The sequence below is a fragment of the Protopterus annectens genome, chromosome 9.part0 (assembly GCF_019279795.1).
Source record: "Protopterus annectens isolate FY-2018-M chromosome 9.part0, PAN1.0, whole genome shotgun sequence".
Lineage (NCBI taxonomy): Eukaryota > Metazoa > Chordata > Ceratodontiformes > Protopteridae > Protopterus > Protopterus annectens.
In genome coordinates, this window is record NC_056743.1 from 696,443,606 (window position 1) to 696,462,079 (window position 18,474).

An 18,474-nucleotide genomic window follows, 5' to 3' on the forward strand; every position below is an offset into this window, starting at 1 on the left:
ATCAATCAGACATTCACATTCTCCTGACTTTTACTACACTCCTGCTACTTACCAAATCATTATATGTAGCCTTCTATCTGTCTGTCCTACTGATACATAACCCAAATTCTATGTGAATTCTGCACATCACCAATTTTGTCTTTTCTCTTCCTATTCTTAGATCCAGCAGCTGAAAACTCTGTGTGAACCTCCCACTGCTGTGAAAGCCTAGCTACTGCACATACTCAACCGGACACTCTGGGAGCCGTGCAGCTTAAAACACTATAATGTATGTGTACCACATTTAACTAAATTGCTGCTGCTGTTGTGTTATTGTCCTTTGTAAGGTGCAGCACACCACTGGGACGTTCTAGTATTTCAGGCCACCCCCCCTCCTTTCTAGTGGACACTTCTCTTGCTCTCCCCATCTTAGACTACTTAAGTCTCTCCCTTTACAGTTAAGACATACTAGTAGCCTCTGTTCTACTTCCCCTGTAGTACCCTTTATCACACTTTCCCAGTTTCTGTTTGCTAACATCCTGCATTAACAAGTGAAACTCCCCTGCTGATAGCCCAGCACAGACCATCTGCTCACTCCACCAGGTTTCTTACCTTACAGATATTTTGTTTTCCAGACAGTAACTCCGCAGTTGGTTTCAACCCACTCAGTTCACCTTCGCTGCGCTCGGGCTCACTCCGCTCCCCTACCCATATTCCCACCCACCCCCACACATCAATTACATTCATACTTACTCTAGCTTTCCCCCTCTACCTCAACCATCCAATCACACCCTCCACTTTACTTCCCCTCATATTACACTATTAACCACACCTCCAACTAAGCTTACACATACCAAACATCTTAACTCACCTTGTCATTACTCCTCACAGTACAACCTCTATTCTTCCACCTCATCTCTCTATAAGACACTAGTACTCACTTCTATAGACACCCCACATGCTTAACTACAATGTCCATCATCACAGGTGTGCTCATAGGTGTGTACTAGGCTAATAGCCCTGGGGTCTTTACAAACCTAGCCCATAGGATTACCCTGGCATTGTGCCACCCAACCTTAGTTCCTAGTGCCTCTGTTGAGTAAAGCCACTAGAGTGATCCCTGGGGTGAATTTTCTATTTCCCATCCACGCATCAAGATTTTTCTTGAAGAGGGGCAGTGAGGTACTCTGCTTGACATGTATGGGAAGTCTATTCCATAGCATGAGCAGTCTCTGGGTTATGAATCTGTCCCTCCAGCTTGTTCTGCTGATTGTGGTAATGAGGTTGAGGTTTCTAGAACGTGTGGTGTGGAGGGATTGGGATTTCTTTAGATGTAGCATTTCTAACAGAACTGGGTCAGACATGCAGAGATTGCCTCTATGTAGGCGGTATGAGACAGAGAATAGTTGGAGTTTTTTTTAGTCTGTCCATACAGGACAAATGTTTAAGGCCTAGGATCCTCTTTGTGAGGTACTTTTGCAGCCTCTCCAGTTGCTGCAGGTGTTTAGTGAGATACATGCCTAATGAGGGAAGAGTAGAGGGAGACAATGACCTCTTTCTTCCTGCATACAAAACCCTTAGTAATGAGATGTGCCACAAAGAAGGACTTTCTGACCACAGTGGCAATGTGGTGGTTGAAAGAGAGGTTGCTGTCAACCTGTGTTCCCAAATCTCTTATAACACCTTCTGTCTTCATTGGACTAACATCAATGTGGTAATTAGTGGGAACTGGGTTTTTCCCAAAGGGGATGAAGACACATATTTTGGCATTGAGCTTAATGCCATGGTTCTGACACCAGTTGTTGGTCTCAGTGAGGCCATTCTGTAGGATGTCAACATCACTTGGGGAGTTAATAATAGCTCCCAATTAGCAATCGTCTGCAAACTTTGTCAGCCAGAGTCTCTTTGTGTTGGCCTGGACTTCAGAGAAGTAGATACCAAATAGGAGTGGACCCAGGACCGAACCCTGTGGGACTCCACTCATGACTGGTCAGCAGTCTGACTTGGAGTCAGCTACTTTCACACTGTGGGTTCTATCTGTGAGCCAGTTTGCAATCCACCTAGTGATATAGGGGTTGATGCCTAGCTTAGTGAGTTTTTCTATGATTCCTAAGTGGGGAATGGTATCAAAGGCCTTGGCCAAATCAAGGTAGGCTGTATGAACCACCTTGTCTTCATCGACAGCTCTGGTGACTGACTCAAAGAAGCTGACCAAGTTGAGCAGGCATGATTTACCCTTCACAAAACCAAACTGTGTGGGATTCAGAGTTTGTTGATTCCCTATATCCTTGTTTATTAGATCCACGATGCGCTCCATAGCTTTGCATATCAGACTCATCAGGCTAATGGGGCGATAGTTCCCAGGGTCTGTAGTCGCTCCTCCTTTGTGGAGAGGGATGACTCTAGCAGTGCGTAATTTGATAGAGACAAAGCCTGAGGTGAGGCTGTGATTGAACAGGGCACACAGGTGAGGTGCCAGTTCACTACTTTACTTATCTTGTCACTCTCTTTCAATGTTCTACTCTATCTAACCTCTCTGCAACATACTTCTACCTCTACTTCCCGCTACCCATCATCCACTCTCCCTACAGAGAATACACCACTTCCTTCTCACGAGTTTCAGCTAGCCTATACGATACAAGCATATTATTATGTACAACAGTAAAAATCTTCCCCTACCATCACCATAACAATAATATCTTCTCTCTAAATTACCTAATCAAAGTAAAACGGAAACTGGAATATACTACTCTTCCCATATCCAGTAGCACACTTATCCCAATGCGGAGACATATATCCCAACCCTGGTCCCATCTCCTCTCCTCTCTTCTTCTACCCCCCCCCCCAACTCCTATAAGTCAATAAACTTCACTACAATTAACCTACAAAGTATAAGAAATAAAATACTAGACTTCCATGCATGGACAGCCCACAACAAACCTGATATTATCGCTGCAACTGAAACATGGCTAAAACCCTACATTAAGGACACAGAATTCCTCCCCCCAGGTTTCGCCTATCTTTGGGGCGACATGCCCTGAAAAAAGGTGGAAGCATCTCTCTAATATACCCCACTTTCTTCACTATTGTCCTGTATACAAAACCCATCCTACAGTTCTTCACAACTGAACTACTAGTTTCTTTCCTGAAAATGAGCGATTGCAAGAACCTCTGTGTATTAAGTCTTCCAGATTTCAGTCTTTATTATCAAATAATTACAGCAAGTCGGTTAATAAAAATAGCCAGTTATGATCCGTATGACGAATCTTGGTCTCCAATATGGGTCAAGATCTGGTATAACTATATACGTTCATTCAAAATTAATCCTCAATTTATCCCCTTTCTCACACCTGTTGGTGACTTTAACATTAAGTTTTTGCCTCTTCTAAAAAACAAAATTCTTATTTTTCATGATCTGATGAAATCCCTTAATTTGCAAAATACAATCCCCATTCTTCAACCCATACATCTGAATCCAAATTTAAAAAATAATAAAATGATTGACCTATCTAACTTTCCTATTATCAAGAAGGCTACAGTCTGGCATTTTTATAGTACAAAAAAATGCAGCAGAGGTTAAAACTTTATTTGGAGCTCCTAATAAATATGACCATATTTTATGACAACTCAGCTCACTTATAAAACAAACATTTCTTAAATACAGAGTTATGGAACAAGATATTCAATTAACACAATCAATCATCAATTCGCTCTCCCTAAAAAAAAATTATCTCACATACTTATAAACTTGTGTCGTCCATTATACATAGTCGTTCACTTTTATTTTCCAAATACTGGGATTCAATACAGGATGAAATCTCTAGCGAATCTAAGTATGAAGCAATCAGAAATACACTAAACTTGACCCCCTTCAAAAATCTAATTTACACACAGCTAATGATAAATAATAACTCTTACTATACCCCAGTTGTTTTACAAAAATTTGGATGTAATAAAAACTTAACATGTCCTTTCTGCATTCTCCCTCATGTTGACATAATACACATGTTCTGGAGTTGAAAGACCATCTATAAACGCTGGTGCTCCATCAGAATTCAATTAGAAAAAATGGGGTATAAGAAAACTACATTTTCTTGGCAAACTATGATCCTTAATATTGTTCCTATTCAAATCAAAGGTATTCGCTGTCATGTTCTTGTCTCAGTTTATGCTCTCCTTAAATATTTCTTTACTAAAAATTGGATCAACCCCTCAGCAATTTCATGGGAAAATTTTAAGGATATGGCAATAAAATATATAACAGCGCACAAAATGTGCACGAATAGCAAAATAAAAATAATTATTTTAAAAAATATTGGCAAAATCTCTTTGATCTAATCCGGAATAAGTAAAATCCAGCAAATTATTTTCTTATACATTTGCATTCCAAGCTGGATCCTTTTTGTACTAGGTACAGTCCAAAATTAACTGACAATGTAAACATTACACTTTACTAATTGTCTTATGTCATTTTATTTGGAGAGGTCCTCTGACATCCATGATGTAAATATATTGTAAATATGGTGTAAATAGGTTTTTAGGACATGTATAGTTTACTTGAGGTGGTGTACCCCCAAAATAGTTAATAGTTTATACTTTATATAATAGTATGTTATCTGATTAAAGTTATCCTCCTCTTGGGAGGCCTGATTTTTATTTGTATTATGTTTTTCTGGGACACCCTAGTGAATGTTTTACCCGTTCAGGAGTAAGGTACTTGTTACAATAACTGCTTGTCTATAAATCAAAACTTGTTGTTAACTGTATTAATTTAGAATGTACTTTACTTTCTTTTGCTTGGTTTGATGTACCTTACAAGTTCCTTATCTTGTATTTATTTTCATTTCTTTTTTGTAAAAGTTTTAAAACTAATAAAAATATTTTTGAAAAAAAAAAAGAACCTCTGTGTAGTAGTCATTTATATTCCCCCAGGCAATAACATCCCAATTCTTGAGGAAATCCTTGCCTGGGCATCTACTAACTTAAAAAGTGAGACAATTATACTGGGAGATGTAAATATCAACTGGCTAGACATAACTCCACATCACTCTGCCTGCAATATCAACTTATATAAATTCACACAGCCAGTTAACAATATAACCAGGCCTAATAAAAATAATACTAATGGCTCAATCCTAGACTGGATTTTAGTGTCTGATCCAAATAAGATCACATCCTCTGGTATACTCTCCAGTAGTATAAGTGACCACTTACCTGCCTTCATACAACATGAATGTACCACATCAAGTAATAGACATCAGTACAGGCTTACCAGAGATGAACCCCATTTCTGTCCCTCTAGCTTTAACCAAAGGCTGCAAAGCCTCAACTAGAATATACTAAAATCATTTCCTCTTGATGAGGCAGTCGAGTTCTTCAACTCAACTTTCCTCATTATCCCAAACAATCTCGCTCCTCTTTGAAAAATAGAGTAAAGACCAACCATGCCAGTTGGCTAACAAGATCCACTAAGGCTCTCATGAAACACAGGGATAAATCATGGAAAATTTGGCAAAAAAAAAAATAATAACCCATCTGACCTTGTCCAATACAAACAGCTCTGAAACCAGGTTATACGCCTAGTATTACAAAACAAAAAAAGAACACTACCTTACATTACAAAATCAACACAAGCAAAACCCAAAGAAATTCTGGAGCTCTCTCAATTTTTTATTAAACCCAGGCTCTAGCAATAATCCTGCCCAGACCCAAATAAAACACCCACTGAAATTGCTGCAACCTTCAACTCCTACTTTATAGATACTATAGCCAATCTCACCTCTACCTTTCCCCTGACCAACGTGTCCACCACAGACCAATCTACAGCAAACATCAGTACACCCTCATTTCCCAACTTTACTCTGTCACCTATACCCACCTCGACTATTAATTAACAAATTGCTTCCAAAACTCAAACGATGCACAAATCCCCCTGACAATATACCCCCCAAATTCCTGCAAATATCAGCCAACTCTGTCGCTTACCCTATCAGCATACTTCTCAACAGATCTATTCAAGAATCCTATATGCCCACTATCTAGACAAAAGCTTATATCATCCCTCTATACAACGGTGGCCCAAACATAGACACAACCAACTTCCACCCCATTGCTATACTATCACCCATTTCTAAGATTCTAGGAAAAATGTATTCGTACTCAACTTCTTCACCATCTGACTCACAACCACATCCCCTCCCCTACTCAACATGGATTTAGGCCAGGACATAGTACCACCTCTGCCCTCATATCCTCCATAGGCACAGTCAAACGAGCCTATGATGCTGGAAAAGTCATCTCTTCTTTCTTTATTGATCTTTCTAAAGCTTTCGATACAATATCTCATTCCCTCCTACCTAAACTCTCTAACATAGGTACCTCACCTCACACTCTAAACTGGTTCTCCAACTACCTCGCTAACAGGCAACAATCAACTAAATTGCAAAATTCTTACTCCCCTTTCCTAAACACCTCTACTGTGTTCCTAAAGGCTCTATTTTAGGCCTTCTTCTGTTTATCATATTTATCAATAACTTCCACACCTCACTCACTCAAGGCTCAATCCAGTACGCAGATGACTCCACTATCATCTGCACTGCAAACAACTCCTCAGAACTACACCAACTCATCCAAAGCGGCCTCACCTCAACCACAACATGGATGTGTAATAATCATCTTGCCCTGAACCCCAACAAAACCAAACTATTAATCTTTGTCCCCGAAAAGTCCACACCCCGACAAAAAGAGAACTTCACCATTCAATCCTTAAATGGTACCACCATTGACACTGTACATAGCACAAAACTCCTAGGTGTCGTCATAGACGAAAACCTCACAATCGACCTGCACATCCAGTCCAATGTCTAAAAAACACATCAAAAACTTGGCTTCCTCTACTGACACAAACATCTACGCAATGCATCAGCCCAACTATCCCTTGTCTCCTTTTCTATTACCTTCTCTTTTTTACAGTGCCCCTCTCCTCACCAACATTCAGTCCTCTCTAAAATCCAAACTTGACTCGTTACAACAAAATTGCTAAGTTTGTAACTAATGCTTCCTATTCATCTCACCACAACGTATCATTACACAAACTAAATTGGCTTGAACTCCCCAACTATCTCACCTTTATCAAACTAACCACAGCTCACAAACTCATTTATCAACCATCGAACTGCCCTGCTCTATCTTCTATACTTACCCTATACCATCCAAACAGACCACTCCGATCCAACAACTAACTGCTCGTAAATGTAGAAAAACCTAAACTCTCAGCCGGCCAGATGCTTTACTCCTTTACCATCGCAAAAATGTGGAACTCCCTCCCCCCCAACACTTAGATCCACCTGCTCAGTAACTCTCTTCAAGAGATCTCTGAAACAACACCTCTCCTCATCTTGACTGTGCACATGTGCTAACACCAAATCTCATATAAACTAACTTCAACTATCGTAACTATTCCCATCCCCCTCTCTACTCCCCTGGTATCTTCCTTTCATATCCTTATGCCTATTTACCTACCCTACCTCTCCTTCCTGTTTAGTTCTCTCTTTTACTAACCCTTATAGACTACTTCACCAGTAGATTAGTCCTACTATTTATCCAGGCATAGACATTCAGGTACTCATGTAACCTACCTTACTATCATACCACCACTTATACCTGCTACAAAGCCAACAGACTTTAACTGATTTCTGTAACAGTACTCATTTAGCCCATCTCTCTGTTATAACACCACCTAAATATGTAAAAAGTTTAACTACCTAGACTCTAATTAATTCTGTATCTGCTTTGGACCTACTGCATGAAGTGTTCTACATACATTTATGTAAGCTGAAAATTATATGTATGGAATGTTTTCATTTATATACACTGTATTGCTTGCATACTGTCTTAGATATGAGTATGTTTACTGTATGTACTATTTCTGTAATTGCGTAAACGGTTAATTCTTCTTCTTTCGGCTTTTTCCCTTTTAGGGGTCGCCACAGTCGATCACCTGTCCGCTCATGATGGGCAGTAGAGTTTTTACAGTGTCGAGTTGCCAGCCCGGCGCCCAACCTTCCACAGAAGGCACACACATGCACGCACTCACACCTAGGGCCAATTTAGAGTGTCCAATCCACCTACAACATGTCTTTGGGATGTGGGAGGAAACCGGAGCACCCAGACGAAACCCACGCGACCACAGGGAGGACATGCAGACTCCGCACAGAAGGCACCCCAGCTAATAATCGAACCAGAGAACCTCTTGCTGTGAGGCGACAACGCTAACTGCTGCACCACCATGGCCACCCAATTGTATAAACTGCTAATAATATGTACTAAATGTCTTTATTAATAAAAATTCTGTATTGTATACATACTGTCTTAAATGTGGAGCTTCACCCCCCCCCAGGTCTCCACTGAAAATGGGCACTTCTGGTCCAGTGGACCATCCCGGTAAACAAATGCAAATAAATAATAATTAACAACATGGGAATGACGCCCATACTTAATATGGTACTATTTACCAAGCCCACTTAATTATCTCCAGGAGCTAACTGCATGGTTATAAAATTATCTATCTGCTATATATGAGACAGGAATATCTGTAAAATCTGTAGCAATGCTCAGGTATGCGTAGAATACTGATACTTACTACAGGCATCTATGGACAACCTCCACACTTTGGTGACCTCTGAAGCTCCTCCATATCCCTCTAATGCAGATCATCATAGTGGTGATAAACCTGCACTCCTGTGTGGTAGATCCTCATCCTCCATCAATGCTCCCTCATGATCCCTCTTGGCAAAGTTCCTGGATCTGGCTCTCATCCCCTGCTGCAATCCAGTGTACACTGTCAACATCTGGGTCATCTCCTCTTTGGTCCACTTGGATGCATGTACACATCTCAGCCTCCTTGAACTACCTATTATGATCCTCAAGTTGAAGAAGTCTGGAATATACAAACACAGAGAATTGCTCACTGAGGTAAGACTCAGTTCGCAGTTAGCGATGGTCTGATCAGTAAGTGCATCAAAATCAATATCTGAAAGAGGCACTCATGTCACGTTATCAGATCATTACACGATAACAGGCATGTGCCACACATGGTACCACTTACGGATACCTATTGGGTGTTTACTGCGTGTTTCGGCACATGAAGCCAATTTATATGGATGAGTATGAATGGGATTCCAAAAGCTTAAATTGTAATGAACCTCATTAATTATCTATGGTGCAAATTGTACTTTAAACTGGGTGCACACAAGGTCCAATTTGATTCTGTGATTTGGAGTGAGAGGTACATTTGCAACTGGTAGAATTTCTGTTTTGATGATTAGTAAATCTCTTAAAGTTGGTCATTTCAAAAGGTTCGTGTTTAAATTAATTTTTACTCAAAATGTTATCTTCAACAGAAATTATTAGTTACTGAAGTGATGCTGTCTTCAACTTTATGCATACAGGTATTGTTCTTTTAAATAGTTTATTTCAGTCCCATATGCAGTTGTATAGACAGACTTCCACTACAGATGTTAACAGTATATGAAGGTTGATTTATGGATCATCTACAATCCTTACTGGTAATTCCTTGCTGTCTGTGGTGTAACTATGGAGACCTATGGATTCTGACACTATCTGTATCTAGTATGTGATGTCAATATTAAATATATTTCTTAATTTTTGTCTCCTAACAAAATTGTTAAAATATGTGCTGTTGCTGATTTAGTTATTCTTTGATTATAATTTTTAACAAAGGTATTATCAGTACTGGCTTAATATACTAAAGATCCATACTGTTTGTGGCCTGGCTATGGATCCTGAGGTTTACCAATGCGTTCTGTAAGTTCTTCAAATTGTTATTTGTTGCAGTATTTCAAGGTGGCATGCAAGAAAACTCATGTGACACAATGCCTTTTGTCTTTGGACCTCCATGCAAAGTGTACGTACTGTCTGGGGTTCTAACCCTGCTCATGAACTATACTGATATTACAAGTTCTTTTTATTTTACTAATGATATGTATGAAGGCATTATTGTTACTTGTAAATTTTCATAGGTTCATAGGTTCATACTAGGCTATCTGCCCTGGGGCAATTATAAGCCTAGCCCGATTCTGTATGGCTTACGCCACCCCTTGATTTGAGTATACTGTGCCCTTTTTAAGGTTTAGTTTACTGTGCCTCTGTCTAATAGTGACAAGGGAGTAATCCCTGGGACAAACCTACGATCCCCCATCCACCTATCGAGATTCTTCTTGAAGAGATTCAGTGAGGTGCTCTGCCTCACATGAACTGGAATTCTATTCCAGAGCGAAGGGAGCCTCTGGGTTATGAACCTGTCCTTCCAGCAAGTTCTATTTATTTCTGTGCTGAGGTTCAAGTCCCTCGAGTGTGTGGCTCTAAGGGATTTAGATTTACTGAGGTGGAGCATGTCCATTAATTCTGGATTTGACATAGCTTTGTATGTCAGGCATAGATCGCCTCAAGTAGGAGGTATGCAACTGAGTAGAGCTTGAGTTTTTTTAACCGAGCAGCATATGGCATCTGTTTGAGACCCTTGATCCTCTTGGTGAGATACTTTTGGGGTCTTTCTAATTGCTGCTGGTGTCGGGTAAGGTACATCCCAAAAGTGGCATTGTATTCTATGATGGGCCTGATGAGGGATGAATAAAGGGCACGATTACCACTCTTGATCTAGATGTGAAACCCTTCGTGATGAGGTGGGCTATGTAGAAGGTCTTTCTAACCACTTTGGCAATGTGGTTTTCAAAGGAGAGATTGCTATCAACTTGGGTCCCCAGGTCCCTAATAACTTTCTCTGTACTTAATGGGTTTCCGCCTATGTGGTAATTTGTGGGCACATTGTTTTTGCCAAAGGGTATGACTATACATTTTTTGGCATTTAGCTTTAAACTATGGCATTGGCACCAGTTATCTGTCTCTGTGAGACCTTTTTGAAGGATGTTTGTGTCAGCTGGAGGGTCGATTATGGTGCCTAGTTTGCAGTCATCTGCGAACTTGGTGAGCCATAGTCCTCCCATGTTTGCCTGTACCTTGGAAAAGTATATACCGAACAAGAGTGGTCCCAGGACAGAACCCTGTGGGATGCCACTTGTAACCGGTTTCGAGTCTGACATGGCTCCAGCAACTCTCATTCTGTGGGTTCTGTCTTTGAGACAGTTTGCGACCCATCTTGTGACATAGGGGTTTATATTTACGCTGGATAGCTTATCTATGATGCCCGAGTGGGGTATTGTGTCAAATGCCTTTGCAAGGTCCAGATAGGCTGTGTGGACTACCTTCCCTTCATCTATGGCTTTGGTGACTGTTTCGAAGAAGTCAACCAGGTTCAAAAGGCAGGATCTGCCCTTGACAAAGCCGAACTGGGTAGGATCTAGTTTCTGTAGGTCCCCAATGTCTTTGTTTATGAGCTCCATGATGATCCTCTCCATAGCCTTGCAGACTAAGCTAGTCAGGCTTACGGGGCGATAGTTTCCAGGGTCCGTAGAGGCTCCACCTTTGTGGAGTGGGACCACTGTTGCTGTACGCCATTCTGTGGGCACATATCCTGTAGTGAGGCTGAGATTGTATAGCTGTTTTATTTGAGGGATTAGTTCCTCTTGGAGTTCATGTAGGGCAACCTGGGACGCCATCTGGTCCCATGGAAGCAGTGTTTTTTGCTTTAGAGAGGACAGCCTTCACCTGAGCATCAGAGATGTTTGGGAGGCAGCCCTCTGCCGGGATAGATACTTGCTCTTTTGGGGGGGGTGGAGAAGTTTGCACTGAACCTGTCTGCCAGGATATTGGCGATGTCTGTGGGTTCAGTGTATTTTTTGTCGCTTAGAATCAACTCAGAACAAGTCTGGGAGTTGCATCCCAGGTTCCTAACATAACTGAAAAAAGCCTTATGATTGTCTTTGGTGTCCTGTGCAATTTTTCTCTAAGCTGGCCTTGGAGGATTTTATGAGGATCGTAATTTTTGCTAGTACTGATCAGAGATGCCTTCCCTATTAGGGATTTTGCTCTATCATGTAGTAGCTTCCTCCTTCTGTTGTACAGTTTATTTATGGCAGGGGTCCACCAGACTGGACGCCTGCCTTTGGATGATTGGGTCTAGGTTTTGTTTGGGATAGCATGATCCATGCATTCCTGGAGATGTCCGTAGAATGTGTTTATATAGGATTCTACAGTTTGGGTCATAGTTTCCACTGGCCCTGGGGGCTTGAAGGATTCCACTTCATTTTGAGAAGTGAGAAGTTCGCTTTTGAGAAGTTTTTCACTGTGGTTTTCTGGGATGGGGGTGGGGTCAGGATGTGGACATCCAGTGAAATTAATTTATGGTCTGATCTTACCAATGAGGGATATACTTCTGGTGTGGAGCATAGAGTCCCCATGTTGGTAATGATCAGGTCTAGTATGTTGTCCCCTCTTGTGGGAGTGGTGACTAGTTGCTCCATAGCATTTGAGTTTATAATTTCCAGGAACCTTTGGGCTAAGGTGGTGGGGCTTGAGTAGTGCTCCCAGTCAATGTTTGGGTAGTTGAAGTCGCCCAATATAATGGTGTGCGGAGAGGTCTTCATGTTCTCCAATGTTTTCAGGAAAGCCGAGTGGGATTCCTGACTTTGAGAGGGTAGTCTGTAGGATGCTATAAACTGAAAAGCAGTCTTGCCCACTGTTAGTTGCACATGGATGGTCTCCAATACTTCGTGCAATGCCACTAACCTGGAGGTGTGGATATCCTTGATAAATATGGAAACTCCCCCTCCTTTTGTGGTTCGTCCGGGTTTTGGGGCCGAAAAGCATGATATGAGGTATAGCCTAGTAGTGCTGGGGTGCTCTCTGGAGCCTTGAACCAGGTTTCTGTCACTGCACAGATATCGATGTTCTCCATACTGAGGAGAGCTTCGAGTGTGTGCATCTTGAGGTTAAGACTTCTGGCGTTAAGCAGCATTACCCTTAGTTTCTTGTTCCTTGTGCTGTCTATGGGGGTGGTTTGACTTTTGAGCCTTGCCTAAAAAAGGCACTATGGGGGTGGCAAGAGCCTTTGCCAATATCCGAAAGCCCAGTGGTGACAGGTGCAAGCCGTCCCTAGCGAAGCAACGTGGCTTGGCGAGCATGTCATCCCAGGCTGACAGACACTGGATCCCCTTTGAATGACACCAAAATTTTAGCCAATTGTTAAAATCGATCATTTTGTCTTTGTACTGTGGCATCATTCTAGGTGGGGGTAAGATGCTGCTCAAGGTCAGGGTCATACCAGCCTGGGCTACATGATCACAGAGCTCCTCTATGTCTCTTTTCATGTAGTCCAGGGAGGTACGTCTCAGGTCATTCACGCCAGCATATACAATGACTGAGTCATATTTGTATCTGCTTTGGAGTGAACTGAGTGCTTGCGTTATGTGGCGGATCCTAGCACCCGACAGGCAGCTCACCGTGACCTTCTCTTTATTCAGCCTGGTGAGCGGGACGTCAGTGTGTCTGACAATAGAGTCACCTATTACAAGAGTATCAGGTGTGTTATTCAGCCTTAAGGGCTGTGGCTGCTTGACACACTGACTTTGTGGGCTATGTGTTGTGCATGTTTTGTTTTTAGGTAGCGTTTGCTTGGATGTCTGCTTTGGAGGTCTCTGTTGCTTAGGTAGATTTTTATTTAGAGCCTCCGAGTATGTTTTGTGTATTTATGTGTTTGGTTCGCTGATGTGGTGGGACTATGTGATACTGGAATTGTGTTGTGTGAGGTTACCTTCTCCTCCTGACTGGTTACACCAGTTTTGAGATGAGAGAGCTCAGCCTCCAGTTTGGCTAAATAGTTGCATCTCTCACATATATTTGAACCTGTTTGGAGGAGGAGAGGGTTGTCCGTGTGCATGAGACAGTTGTAACATTGCCTCAAAATTCCCAGATTCACCAGCTGGACTGGAGAGGAAACCATTGACTGACCTTTGGACGTGCTAGAGTAATATAGGGAAACTGAATTTAAGACGGACCAATAGAGGACAGGGTAATCGTAGAGAGTATAAGAGTAAGTACTGCTTATGGTTTAATAGTGCTAACTTGTAGGATTACTTAATTGGACCAGTGAAAGGCCTTAGAATGAGAATATGGTGTTTAAATTGAGAGATAGAGCAGTTCTAAGGGAAAAAGTGAAGAGCAGACTTTGTGGAGCCAGGAATAGTTTAAACCCAATTAGGCGCGCTGCTGTTGCGCTATGCACAAAAACGCAAAACCGCTCAAAAAGAGGGTTTTAAGAGAGGAAGATGAAGGAGTTTGGAATTGACCCAAAATGGCCAATAAAACTACAGTTTCAAGTCAGTAACCACTCCCACAGGGGCAGGCAGGCTGCTCAATGTTTTCACTGCCACTGATCAACAGAGAGACTTCCCTTTAGCCCAAGCAAAAATGGCCTCCAAGAAACTTACAAACAGTTCAAGAACAGCAAGCCTGTAACTGAACTTTTTTAAATCTCAGAAAAGTGGGAAAAAAGCAAGATTTTTTTTGTTTTTGTTTTTCACAGATAGCAGAGGTTCACAAGTATCAACAAGTTATAACAGTGCAGTAAATGACCCCACACAAGAGTGCTAGGCCAAAGACAGATAAAATGCAAGTTTTGAGAAAAAAACGATTTTAAAAATAAGTGCAAACAGGAAATTCAGTAAACAGCTCTAGGTTGTTCTCTAAATACAGTTACTAATGCAGAAATCAAGTTTAACAAGCCAGAAAATGCTCAAAATAGGTGGCTATGCAGAAAAACTTAGCAAATAAACAGAGGAAAAATGCTTAAAATCTCAAAAGTGGCTCCTTTCTTCTCTCAGCGTTTTCTCCTCTTGGTGGGTGCTTCACCAACAGCCAACATGGTGTTATACAGGCATTTTCATCACACAGGAATGCATACTGTTTATGCTGACATATGCTGTTCATAAAATTACATGCATAAATGTGCTTAAACATGAATATTATTGCATGTGTATCACTGTCTTTCAGATGGCCAACCATCCTATGGGTGACAACTTCTTCCCCTGGAAAATGACATCATAATTGATGTTCTCCACCAACATGGAATGAAACTCCTTAGACTGTTCAGGTCATACCGTTTGATGAAATCTAGATGGACCTCACCAAGGACCAATGCAGGTGGAAGCCACAACCGATCCTGTGAAGCCTGTAGATGATGCTGCTCAAACATGATCATTCGTGCAGCCAACAGAGTGAAATGTTATGACAGACCCACCCCCCCAATGATGTCACAATATTTCTGTCCTCACTGCATACAGCAAGGGGGGAGTGATGCATCCCTAGTGGTAGGATTGAAGCTGGAGTTCCATGTTGAACATGTATGTCTTTCTTTCCATTACAAGACTGTTTATTGAGACAATCACTGCATACTGCTGTAGCATGCATATTCATGCTTTGCTGTTTTTGATTTAGGGAAGCAGAGTTGATCCATGCACACACATCAACAAAGGGTGAGAATGATGAATGTAGGTCTAATGACATGTAGTGATACAACTGAAGTACAGACAGAGCAGTCCAAACATCTTAATGGTATTTGCATTAATATTCATAGGTCCACCTACTTCGGGACTAAACCAGGGATCAGTAGGTGAGTGCCTCTATACTGTTACTGTGAACACTACCTTGTTAGTACCTCAACCTCACTGCATGGCACTGATGTCGTTCCTAACCATTGTACACTACAGATACATCTAGTAGAGGATGGAAGCCATGCATTTTCAAGTGCAGACAGACCAGGTATATTATAGCAAAATAGCTTTCAACAATATGTAACACACATGACACTGACATTTAAGTCAACATTTGTTAATACAGACCCATCTGCTGTACAGCTGCAATATCCTTCATGTGAGTATTTGCAGCTGATGTTACTGTGTTGTATATGTGATGCTGTCAGTGGTCTTTCTGCTAAATACATGGCCATACTGTCTTTCTCTTTACTTTCCCACTGCAGGATCCACAGTACACTCCAAAAACTCTCCAAAGTTGGAGTCTGTCAGTGATATGCTATTAAGTATGTTTCATACTTGTCCTTGCTGTTAATCCTGTAGTTGATCTCCATTAATACTGTGTCCTTCTTATCATTCCTAGATCAATCTGCATCAATGTCATCGAGTGCACATACAAGTGGTATGTGTATGTCATACATTCCGTATGTTTTAACCGTGGTTAATGATTTATGAGACATTAATGCTGCTTTTTTCCCCTATACTAGTTGAAGTTCATCCCTATTCAACACCACCATCTTTCCATGAGTTGCTGGCAGGTGTCTTTTTTTTATTCATCACATATGTCCTGTATGTTGGCCATGTAAACAGATTATATACTTTATGTAGAATCTGCGAAACATACATAGAGTAGACCTCATGTAATTATTAACACAAAATAAAAAATGAAAAGTGCAAACTTTAAAACCACTTTATTACCACCAGAAAGTGGAATAAATTATCTCAGAAACTAAGCGCTTTCACCAACCTCTTTGGTTTCATCAGTGTTAATGAGGGCAAATCACACAAACAAATATACATTTGAATTTTACATCAACCAATCTCATAATTTGTGAATGACATCACAATATCCTCCCACCTATATTTAAATAAACATTCACACATCCTAATATATATAAAACTAATACATATAAAAATACATAAAGTACCCCAATATGTTAATAAATAAATACTTTATACCATTGTTATACATAATATCTAAATACATTCCGCTTTTTGTTTAAGAATGGGCATAATAGATATAGTGTCATTTAGACCTGGGGGTGTAGTTGCATTTAGCCTTACTTGCCAACAATATTCTTTCTCTTCCTCTTTTAAGAACAACGCAAGTAAGTTAAAAATGTTGGAAAAATAACTTATTAGCATGAACCAGGCAATTGTTAGTGATTTATTGTTTAATGATCACTTAAATAGTTATCGTAAAGTTATTAATAATATAGATGTATTTGTTAAGAAAAATGTGGAGGTGAAGTCTAAAAAACTGACCCGTGATTTAAATGATTCTAAAAATAAAAGGACCTACCCTGTAGGAAAAACTGTTGGCAATGGGACTGATATGCATGTTAATAAAGGGGAACGAGCCCCAGTAACAGATATAAGGGCGGAAAACAACAAGGGTGTTTTTTTAATGCTCCACAACTGAGGAGGTCCGAGAGACTGTTAAAACAGAAACTAACAGAACTACAAGAATCAACAATATGGGACTTATTATTAGCCCCAACAGCATTTCAACAGGGGCAAACAATGGAAAAGGAACAGGAGGTATTAATGTATGCCTCTGTGATAAATGAAAAAGATAAGTTATATGTAAGGCCTGGATATTCGGGCCAATTGGACTCATTTAACAATGCAGTTTATTGTGTATGTGAAAACAGCATAAATGTTGAAAATGTAAGTGAAGATTTAATTGATGCTGATTATAAGTGCGATAATATGCAATGTGATATTATAAGGTCTGAGTATGTGGGCCAACTGGACTCATTTAACAATGCAGTTTATTGTATATGCGAAAACAGTGTAAATGTTGAAAATGTAAGTGAAATTGATGCTGATTACAACTGCGATAATATGCAATGTGATACTGTAACAAAAAATGGTTTTACCATCTATAACTTTTCAGGAGTTGATGAAGTACATCATAAAGTGCTAAGTAAATGTATTTCTTTTGTCCCTTCATTTAGACTGGACAGTGTTGATTTATTTACTAATTTGAAGTTATATACAAGAAAGTTGAATATGAAAATGCATTTTCTAGATAAAAACGAAGTGACTGCAATCCCACAAGATGTTTGTGTAAGTAACAGAGATTACCATGTTTGAAAGAAAATGTGCATATGAATTAAGGAATGTTTTAAAAACAAAAAATAATGGTGTGGACAATTTAAGTTCAGAAGAAAAAAGTGTGTTTTAAAAACAAATAATAATGGTGTGGACAATTTAAGTTCAGAAAAAGAAGTGTTTTATTTGAGTTAGTGAATAATGGAATACTTAGAATAATGAAGCCCGATAAAGGTGTGGGGGGGGGGGGGTCAGAGATAATGACTCAAACTGATTATGTTTCGAAGATGCAACAACTGTTAAATGATACAAGTGTATATATTAATATATCAAGGAATGAAATATATATTGCCTACAACAAAATTGATTTATATTTGATGGGTGCACTCTTCCAGTAATGAGAAAGAGTTCAATTTCCTTAAGGTAGATTACCCAAGAATCCCTGTTATCTTTGGTATCCCCAAGATCCACAGAAAATCTGTATAATCCCCCGTTTAGACCAATTGTTGCGGCAGCAGGTTCAAAGACTGAACCTTTAGCTGCATATGTGGACTTGGGGACTTAGGAAGTTATAAGGGAAATAGCACATATCCTTAGAGACTCATGGCATTGTTTAAAACGTTTAAAACATGTGAATATGACTGAAGAATTTTCATTTCTTACTATTGATGTAGAAAACTTGTATACTACCATCCCACATGGTGAAGGATTG

The 18,474-nt window shown here is 40.3% G+C and overlaps 1 protein-coding gene across 1 annotated transcript in view; it reads right to left on the minus strand.

Annotated features, from left to right (window-relative positions):
- Positions 1–18,474, minus strand: part of LOC122811460 (proteasome subunit beta type-9-like) — a 203,749-nt gene that overhangs the window by 117,869 nt on the left and 67,406 nt on the right. The window lies entirely within an intron of this gene.